The sequence below is a fragment of the Channa argus genome, chromosome 11 (genome assembly GCF_033026475.1).
Source record: "Channa argus isolate prfri chromosome 11, Channa argus male v1.0, whole genome shotgun sequence".
NCBI lineage: Eukaryota > Metazoa > Chordata > Actinopteri > Anabantiformes > Channidae > Channa > Channa argus.
The window spans coordinates 8,584,978-8,592,714 of NC_090207.1; positions in this window are offsets into that span (position 1 = coordinate 8,584,978).

Here is a 7,737-nt window from a genome sequence, read left to right on the forward strand (position 1 = left end):
CAGCAGGCAGCAGTCAGCTTCTTCCTCTCAGACATTCAAAGCTGTGGCCCTGAAGGAAGTGACTCCCAAAAGGCCACAGCAGTTTACTCCACTGCCAGGGTACACACACAAACAGCACAGCACGCATGTAGTAGAGGAAATAATACAAACGAGAATGGTCCAACATCTCTTCATCTCTGCCAGGGCTTAAAGCAGTGAGATGCCACAACACAGCCACAAACACAGTGTGGCTGAAGGAGACTTTAACTGACCATGAAAAGACTCAGCATCACACTGCTGATAACAGGCTTTTTTAAACGACTGCAGTCATACCGCAGGATCAGCTAAGACTGGTCCACTGGCGATTACCAGCAGTGACCTAATTTTGCTGACCCAGTGTAGGACTAGAATATCATCCTCAAGCAAATATTTTCAAGTAACAAAAGAAATATTAAGTGCAGAATTAGCACATTATTGTCATTATTTTAATTGCCTAAGACACAGTGGCTGACCGATCTGAATAAAATATCACATCACATCTTGTTTTAAATCAATTATTAATGTCCTGTAGAGCAGAGGTAGTACAATAAGTACATTTATGCACATACTTAAGGTCAACTGTTGACGGCTCATATTTTAGTAGGACTTTTTTTTTTTACAGATTTAGTAACTAGGCACTTTAAATACACTGATTCTTAATACAAAATAATAAAAACTAATAAAGGCGGGTATAGTGTTATGGATTAAATACCTGATAGTTATAAGTGGTTTGAAATGAACAGCACAAAGGTACATAAAATAATCATTAAAAAGCCTGGATTTCTGGAGCAGATTTCTGCATTTATGTTGCCACAGCAACAAGTTTAACAGTGTCTAAAAATACGTTGTTTTTATTAGTAACTTGATCAAATAAATGTCCAGAAAAATTATGTTCTTCGTGATGTACTTGCACTTTTCTAAATAAAGTCCATTTTACATTTTAGTACTTAGTACTTCAACATGATTAAAGAAATCGAAATAATACTTTTAATTAAGCAAGTACCTGCACCTAACTTAGGTACAAGGTTTTAGATTTGAATACTTCTGCCACCTCCAGCACAACCAGACCAGCCAGCTATAGGTTATATCACTATTGATATGGAGATAAAACAGTTGGATGTTATCGGTGAAGAACATGCGTAGGGTGTCACTCTGATCAACTGGTCAAATTGTGTTAATAACTGGGGTGAAAATCATGTGGTGTTTTCCTGGCTTTAAGTCCACAGACAGGCTGGGATGTAGAGATCAACAGGGGTGACCTTTCCTGGCAACGCTTTCACTCCATTAACCCTGAATGCTTCTTCTAACTTGATGCCTGTTGACCAGTAAGTGAGGCAACACTGAGAAAGAGGGAGAGATAAGGGGAGATAGGAGGGGTGAGAGTGGGGGTATACAAACAGCATAGATGCTGTGCCCCCCAAGCCTCCCTCTCCCCACTTTGATTTCCTGCCTCAGAGATGCAAAGGCTTGTGCGCTCTTGGCTCTTTACCATGCTAATCTGACAGCATGTAATTGCTCAGCCAACAATAAAATTGCTTCACTGAAGATCACTTTGCTATTGAAGGCCAACTTCAGCATCCCCCTATTCAACAGCAATGGGAACTTGTGTGGGCACAGCTATAACCTTAAATGGAATCCATGAACATTAAGCAGAAGAATTCAGTCAGGAAAAAAGGAAAAATATGTTCCGGGATGTTGGAAGTTTCTCAGAAGTCTTGTGATATTTTATATTTTCTCTTTTGTGAAATATTGTTTTTCTATCCACAGCCCCAATACAGTGTCTCTATTATCTTCACTGTTGTCCTTAAACTATTGAAAACACGTCAGTTAACCATGCTACATCATCATCATGATGAATATGAACACTGTTGTGATGCAATAAAACACAAATATACAATTTGATTTGGCAAAAAACGGCAACACTTTTAGCAACAATGTGTGTCTGTAGCTATGGCTCACCAATGTATTTAAATCAACACTGCAGTCTCTTTAAACATTTCTAGATGACAAACTGTGAGTTTGTGACTATCCCTATAAGAATGCAAATCAAGACACCACCAGAAGATTGATTGTAGACAAAGACAGATGTTTCCAATATATAGAATTCATTAAAATCTTATTATAGGTATAAATGCAACATTTAAGTCTTATACAGTCAAAAATAACTGTTGGCAGTTCATTAGGGAAGAAGTGTTATGAAACAAATATAATACTTGTTATCTCAGTGGATTACTGTTGAGTCTCCTGAGCTGTAATTCCAACGTACTCATAATCCCAGGTATGTCAAGGGCGACCCAATACTTAAAAAGGTTTTTTAAGAACCACCATATTTGGGTCAGCCTCCAGTTACTTTCCAACAACGTTTTGAAATGCAGAGTCAAGGCATGACAAATACTGCAGAGGTACTGCATGTAGAAAAGAACCCCAGAGTATAAGAGATAAAAAGGAGTGGAGTTACATCAGGTACAAGAAATATTAAACAAGCCGGCACATATGACTGGATCATTGGTGTTAAATGCAGTAGTGAATACGAATACACTGCATGGCTGAAGCTCTTCAAACACATGAACAAGAACAAAGAGCTGAGGAAAAACTCACACATGCTAAAAATGACAGATACTGACTTATTTTAGGATTTGCTGTATTTACAGTGGCTTACTGTGATTATGTTAAAAGTCAAATACTGTATTTAATGTTTCCTTTTATCCTTCCTTTGTAGAAACTATCTCAGGCAGCCATCTAGTAAACTTGTTTTTTTCCCCTCATTCATTTTGTTTCTTATTGTATATGCTATGGTCTCATTTTGTTGCTATTTTATTTTATTTGTTTTTCCCTTTACATCTATTCTGGTAATTTTCTTTTTCATTTAGATTATATGTTCAGAGATCAGGCAGATTCAAGGTAAGAATCTCTCATGGCAAAGAAAATGTTGTTGCTTTTCTCCTATTCTAAACCAAAGTGGTTCATGTATTAAAGTGCATCAAAATGCAAACAGTGTAATATTAAACCCTTTAACAAGTGGGTGCCTGCTCTTTGGATGCTGCAAACTGATGCTGTTGTATTCTACTGGAGATCCTAAAGTTTCTTTTAAGTAAGGTACCAAACAAAAGCAAAATGTGTAAAAATGATGCAAAACACATCTAGAATATTTAATTTTACTGCAAAGGTGCTGCCATTAAGATACTTGTAAATAATATAAACGTTTTTCAATATATATAGATGTTATATACAATGTTTTAGTCAAATGGTTAAACAATCTGATACAGAAACTGAATTAAAAGTATGGATTAAGAAAGATTTTTGCAACCCTAAAGGGACATTAAAACGGTTTTATGTCACATTTTATGCTTTTAATGCTTTTTCTTGCAAAGAATTAGATCAAGTCTGTCACTTATATATAAAACTACAGTAAGTAGCAGTCAGCTTAGTTTAGCAATAAGACTGGAAACCTGCTTATGTTCATAGTCTTAAACTAAGTTTTATCTACAATAAGAATATGATAATAAGCATTTCCTGAAATAAAACCACTTACTTTAGACAAAAAACATATTTTTTATTTTTGGTATAAATTGGTTGAAGAACCAGGAGCTACAGGGGGTCCAATACCAATTTTCAATACTCCATCCAACCCCCTGAGACTCACCAATTCCAGTCTCACAGATGGTCCTCACTGAGAGCCAGTGAGGGTCCCATATGCAGCAGTGAGACCGTGTTTAAAGACAAAGAGGCAGTAAGTGGGATAGTGAGGAGTAATGAAGGAAGACTGGAGCAAAAGAAGGGGTGTGGGGGGAGTTCAGTGTGTCCAAAGTGAGTTGACATGTGCATGAACGTGAATACATATTAATCAACGTCTGTTTTCTTTTGACAATCGCAACACCCCCGAGATGAGACAACAAGAACATTTTAATGCAGTGCACACTTTTAAAAGAGTTTTGATATTTGTAAACAGCTATTTTGGATTCCCAGGTATTAAATAATGTTTCTGGTTTTTTAGTCTTTACAGTAATAATCGATATTAATTATCAATAGTAATTATTGATAGTGGGATTTTGTTCTAGATGCTGTGCCCTTTATTAGAAGGCCAGAGGTCGGCTGAAGGATCTACATGTTGAGCCAACAGATCTTTGATACATATGTAAATAACTTGTTAACCAATATTAATAGTACAATATAATATTACCTATACAATCTATGAACCCTTTTGATGGTGCTTTATTAGAAAGTGGCAGCCCTGAACCATGATTGTATGAGCAGAGCCTGTTTTTCAGCTGCAATCCAGAGTTTAAAGTACTTTTTTTATACTAGCTAACGGGGCCTGGTGGCTCAAATGTGTAGAGCATCGGGCTCTGTCAAAAGTAGAGAAGGCAGGAAGAACTACAGAAGATGAATTCGTTTTCCAAGACAAAACAACAAGATTAAAATAAAAAAGTACTTTTTATATTTAAAAAAAGTTTTTAGTCAAATCCAATGTATTAGATTTCCCATAGCTCCAAATGGGATTAAAATGAAGTCAAGACGCAGATGTGTTTCATGGATGCTGCAGTGTAACAGTAAGCCTAGTAAGACTTTTGTCTTTGCAAGGTTAAGAATGAGCTTTCAATCAAATCATATTTGAAGCCAAAAGTAGACGAGAGGTGCTCAGTAAAATAAAAATTAATCTACAGTATGATTTGTGTGACTCGATCAAAAGCTGCGAATTGACTAATTTCACGTTTTTAGATGATTGGAGCAGCTCTGAAAATATCTGTTCAGGGAGGATGAGAATATTTTTACACTGGGACCATGTTCATTTTAAAGGCGGTTTGTATGAACTTTCTGTGTCACCATATCGAGGTGACACATGCAGATTTAGTGTTGATGAAACTGTGATTTTCTCTAGGTTCTGATGTGTGATGAAAAATGTTCAGTGAAAATCTGCCCACACACACACACAGTAATCACCACATGGGAATGTGGGCAGGTCAGATGGTGCCGTCCACTCCTTCATATCAGAAAATTGTTGAAAACGGATTAAAAAAAGACTGTTGCCTGGTAACAGAATATCACAGCAAAGGAAATTACGGCAAATGTGAGGTAGGGAGAGATGCTCTCCGCTTTAACTCAGCCGTACTGATCATGTTTTTTTTTTTGTTTAGCTCCTTCCACCTCTTGGATGGCCCACAGTATGAGATATGTGTGTCAAAGTAGCCAACGGGGTCAGATGCAGCAGAGTATGTGGGAGTCAGGAGTGGATGACAGCCAGCTGCAAAACTCACAAGGTGTAAAAGCTATGTATTATTTTAAATACTCACAGTGGAGGAATGTTAGGAGAAGAGCATGTGGAGCTTAGACTTTAAGTTCTATTCTCTGGAAATGTCACATGCAATGACACCAGTCTGCAAGAATCATACTAATCCAGGTGATCCAGAAAGCTTGTGTGTCTCAGTCTGTGTTTTCTGTGGTGTTGGTATTTGACCACAAACATTTCAGACGCTGAATTTGGTGCAATTGTGAATTTGGGGGGAGAAAGCAAATCTCTCTGCAAGCTGACCAGCTTAAATACCAGCAGTGGAGGAGGACAAAATTCAAAACTGAGACTAAATACTGGACAAATATAAAAACAACCGCTATTTTTCAAATATACAAATAAGAGCCAAAATGTGGTTACATTATTCTTCATGTACATATAGATTTTAATGCTCGTATGTCTCACTCTCTAGTTTAGTTGGCAGATGCTGGTTTGGAAAGCATAGCGTGTTTTACCCAAATACTGGTTGACCAAACAAATAATGTATTTTTCTGCAGTGATCAGTTATATGCATTTTTCTCTTTTCTGCTACTTCTACACTACATTCACATGCAAATGTTTTCCTTTTTACTGGCTACTGAGATAGCTCAACTATTATGAGCTAATATATATTCCAATAATACATATTATTCTAAGATAAGCAGACTCAACATAAATTGTACATTTGTTCAAGTATTTCCCCATCTCTGAGTATATATGCAGAAAATATGCATGTGTTCTGTTTGATAGACATCGTTGTTGTCCTAGAGTTGCTGCTAACTAAACTCTGCCCTTCCTACAAATTCTAATGGCTTTTGGTCATTTTGATGATCAACACTATTAAGCAACATTATTGAATCATAAAACACACCCTGCACATACAAAAACTGCTTTACAGTCTTCCGACACTAAAATACACTAACAGGAAGAGGGGGAGGAGGAGGAGGGCCCAGGGTCATCAGACATGCGACCTCCCCTCCAGGCTCGTGTGACAGCTGTGTTTCAGCTGAACAATGCTCAGGGAGGGCTCGCTAAAGGCAGCCAGCATCAGCGACTGTAATCATGAATGGTCCTGGTGTAACGCTAACAATTAGGTCGCCTGAACGAGCAGTACGCGCAGAGAGATCTGCGGGCTGCGGAGAGACGGAGGAGAGAGGATGGAGAGAAGAGGATGCTGGATTTGGGTACCATGTTGGCTGCTCCACATATGCTCTTATAAATGAAATCTAACCCCTCCTGCGCCTGAACTGATGGCCATCAGAAGTCAACCTGTGATGGCATGGCCACACTAAGTATTCAAACGATTGGACAACAGCAAAAACGTGCGACCTGATGCTGCCTCAGCCGAGGCCGAGCTGTGCACGGCTATACTCAGACAATACACCTTGCAATAAATAGCCATTTTAAGATGCACTTAAAAGCAGACAATAAATACATTAAATGTCGCCTCTTACCTCGGTGCTGTCCTCTATTGGCCATCACCGTATGGATAAGGAGGCGGCGCAGGTGCAAGGATGCGGAGCGACGCCCAGGGACACAGAAACATGAAGCAGTCACTGCATTGATTCTTATTAAACGCATAACCGTAAATAACCGCAGAAACCAGGCTCACCTGTTTTAACTGGGATCCGGCTTTTGTATCTGTTATTGGTCATCATGTTGACCGATCTCCTCCCTTGTTTTCACAGCAGCGACGGCTCACAGAAAGCGGCCCGTTGCTTTGCTCCAAACCCCGGACAGAGAGCAGGAGGGAGGGTTGAGCTGACAGCTGAACGCCCCTCCTACTCCCCTCACCCAATCAAAGTGCAGAGATTTCTACAAACGGGAGTCACGCAGGATGCCGTGAGGGGGTCAGGGTCAAAACTCAGCCTCCCTGACACCAGTGAAGATTATTTATTAAGTCTGTTTTAAAGTCAGAAACCGACTTTCTGATTATAAAGATCTCAAAACACCGGTTAAAAGGGTAATCGATTGTTGAAAACGTATCTGAAACATTACAATATTATAAAACATCTAAGTGATTTTTTAAATATAAATTAAACAGAAAAATCTAAAGCAGTAAGATACAAACTACCGCAACTCCATAAGTTTCCCTTTTCTATTAGTCTATAAAACCACAAAGACTTTTACCTTTACATCCAATAAAACAGCCTTTTAAAAACATCTCAACATTCCGTCACTTAAACAGTGCTGCAGGGAAACACCATGGTGTTAGCAGTAACCTAGGTAAGTTTCTTATTTTTAAATAAGTAGTGGTCACATTATCATCATTGGTATTGTTAAATGTAAGTTCACAGTTGTTGTTGTGTTAATGGGTGATCATAAAATCCAAAATGCAAGATGACAAGATATGATGATATACATTGTTTTGTGATTTACCTGTCTCTTTCCCCATTTCTTTCCCCCTTTTTCACTCTACTTCCTGTGTAATGGCATGGAAACCTATGTTTAAA